Consider the following 3,556-nt stretch of genomic DNA (forward strand, 5'->3'; position numbering starts at 1 on the left):
TTTCAACCTATTTACCAACAACTTAGAGATAATTTTATAGCTCGAACTGCACAAGCTAATTGGTCTAAAATCACCCACCCCCTGCAGGCCTTCAGTCTTAGGAATGAGAGTAATGAAAGTATGATTATGTGATAAGGAAAAAGTACCTGAATGATAAAATTGAGATACCATATCCTCGTCATCTAATTTAACTGACTCCCACGCATGCTGATAGAAAAGACCAGGATACCCATCAGGACCTGGAGATCAGGCCATTCATATCAAAGACTGCCGCTTTAATTTCTTCAATGGTGAAAGGGCGAACCAACCAAGATTTGTCCTCTTCTGACACCTGATTAGCAATGGGTGCAAAATATGAGATTGAAGTTGTAATTTGGGCCGAAGAAAATAATTGCTTAAAATGATGTTGAAATGCTGATGCTATGTCTCCATGATCCATGAGGGTTAAACCATGATGAGATAGCTGCCTGATCTTGTTTCTGGCCCTACAAACCATGGTACTCTGGTGAAAAAAGCGGGTACTACGGTCTCCATACTGTAGCCAATCAAGTCGGGATTTTTGTCTCCATTTCTATGATAGCTGCTATAGGTTGTGTCTAAGAATAGCCACCCTTCTTTTTTCCTCCACATACCAACTCTCATCCATATCATCCAGGGCTACAGATTAATGAGCTGCAATAGAAGTTCTGATGGCTTCCTCTCTGATTTCAAGGCGTTTCACTGTTGTTTTATTCCAGAGCTTTAGGAATGAGGCTAATCTTGACAACTTCCTTTTTAGAATGTATGAAGAGGAACCAGAAACTGGAATGGCCCAGGATTGGTGAAGGAGTTCAACATATGTTTCTTCCTGAATCCAAAAAGATTCAAATCTGAAAGGCCTGTTTTGTAATCCTGCATCAGGCATCTTGAGAGATAATGCTTTGTGATCCGAGTGGGGAACTGAGATATGCTCAATATTAGCATCTGGGAACTGTGTTAGCCACTCCATATTACACATTACTCTGTCCAGAAGTCCCTCAATATGATGAGTATCTTTTTGCTTGTTAGACCATGTAAATTTGCTGCCTATATATGGAACTTGAAGCAAGCCAAATTCATGAGTGAAAGACTAAAATGGGAACAAATCATTAGCAGTAAGGGCCCGACCCCCTTGTCGATCATTCCTGTCCAAATAGGAATTCCAATCTCCACCAATGGCCCACGGTTTATCAATGAATGAAGCCATATTTGTAAGAGTTTGCCACTGATACTTTTGGATATGATGGTGTGAGCTTAAATACACACAAGTTAGATAGGATAAGTTATTTGAATCCCCAACAATAAGATGAACACACCACGAAGAGAACCACACCACATCAACTGCTATATTATCACACCAACAAAAAACTAAACCACTAGCTTTGCCTTCAGGAGGCACCGATACACACTTAGAGAAACCTAGCTTTTTACAAAATAAGCTGATGTCAATAGAAACTGACCTAACTTCTGAAAGAAAAACAAAAGATGGCCGATGCTTTAGAACTAAAGCATGGATTTCACTTTGTATAGAGGATCGGCCCAATCCCCTACAATTCAACATTAAACCATTCATTTTTCATCGGATGGCGCTTCATGGCTGGCCATCATAGCCTCGAACACTTGGTGAGATAAAGTGGTATCATCCATTCTAAGTTTTTTCCACCCGGACTCATGAGAATTCATGGATGCATTAACCAAACGTGCATGCAATTCTAACTTTCTCTTACAAAACAGTTCCACTGAGTGAGAAATTCTTTTACCTTCGCTAGAATCCGATGAAGAACTTGAGGAGGGGAAATGAGCCAAGATAATTGCATGCAGACCCTTAGCTGATATCAGCTGAGACATATGGACATCATCTACAGTTAAAGATGGTGAAGTTCGAGAAGATGAATAATGCCTCATGGACTCTAAGGAAGATTTGGGTGAGCCTTTCCCCTTCTCGTGAAAGAAACTTGAAGAAGGCAGATGAGCATAGATTAGAGCTTGAGTGTACTCAAAATTCTCCTCGATAACAGTCAGCTGACCACTGGATTAATAAACTTTCTCCATTGGACGAGCAGGAGTTCATGCTTAGCAAAGTCAGTTGCTAGCCGATCAGATGAGAGAGGCAAATAAGAGGATGATGAACAGCGAGGAGAATACATAGCTTTAAGTGCTTCACACCACATAATGCAAAGCTTCAGATTATAGTGAAGATCAGAACCCCATAATTCACTACCTTCAGTTTCACCTTGAGTTTGTGATGTCGTAGCTTGTATTTGATGAAGATATAGAGAAAAGATAAAGTGAAGAAACTCATAGATTCACTAGCTCTTGAAAATTGCATGAACATGCAATCTTCCATTCGTCGAAGATATAGAGAAACCACTTAAAGATGTTTGAAATATTGCTGCCGTAGATGGAGAATTCAACAATTGTGTACACACACTTGATAAACCATCTGATGGGTAAGAGATCTGGGTATGTTCGTCGCAGCTAACTAACCAAGCCAAGCCTGATTTCGATAGCCAAAGAGTAACAGTTGCTAGTAGCATGGAATGACAAGAAGAGATGTGTTAGGAATTCTAACCATTACGTAGCGGATAAACACCAAGAACAATAAAGAAGAAAGAATTAAACAGACAGTACACAGGGTTTACTTGGTTCAGTCAGTGACCTACATCCAAGGATGAGATGAGCTCTCACCAAGCTCATGCAATCTTCAAATAATAGAGAAGGTGGTTACAGCACTATGATATCTACCCAACAAGAGCCCAAGCATGAGACAAGAAAATGATTAACTAAACAAGAACGAAAGCACCTGTTTACAGCAGAGTTCCAATCCTTTTCTTCAAGGCAACCGAATCAACATATACCAGAGATTCTCTCAAGCCTTCAGAAGCAAGCAAGCTTCAACCGATCATGCTTCATTACTCTTGTATCTAGCAGCTTCAAGCACAGCAACCAGCAACCTTTCGGTTTCTTCAAGAAACCAGAAACCGAAACCAGAGAGGAGAGGAGAGAAAAAAAGAACGAGAGGTGAGAGAGAGTGTTTAATCGAATGAATTGATAAAACCCTAACCCCCAAATCTTGTATACAAATAGAGATAGTAAAAATACTATCATACTGCTTAAACAAATCAATAAGACAAAGCCAATCCCAAAACCTATGGAAAGACTAAAATACCCCTGTACTTATTACAACAAGATGAAAAGACATCCTTGTTGTTGCTGTGTTGTCCATACTGTTTTCAGATGACAATAAATAAGACAAACAGTAGAATAAAGACTGAAATTATGCCAACCATCATTCTCACAAAGTGCCTGCAAACGATCTTGTGAATAAGTCATACTGAGAAACAAAGTTTGACTACTTTCTGAGTAGATGATGCAACGAAGCCACTTTGCTTCCATACAGTGAAACGGTGCTGAGATAGAGTAGCTTAGTAAATGAGAACGTGTCTCCTAGCAGCTTTAGCTACTGCATGCACTCGATGAGCGGAGAAGACCATGCAGTGCATAAGCATGGTGAGGAGGAGATTGTGCATAATTACTT

Source organism: Hakea prostrata, chromosome 2 (assembly GCF_041222555.1).
Source record: "Hakea prostrata isolate BN-2017 chromosome 2, UWA_Hpros_2, whole genome shotgun sequence".
NCBI lineage: Eukaryota > Viridiplantae > Streptophyta > Magnoliopsida > Proteales > Proteaceae > Hakea > Hakea prostrata.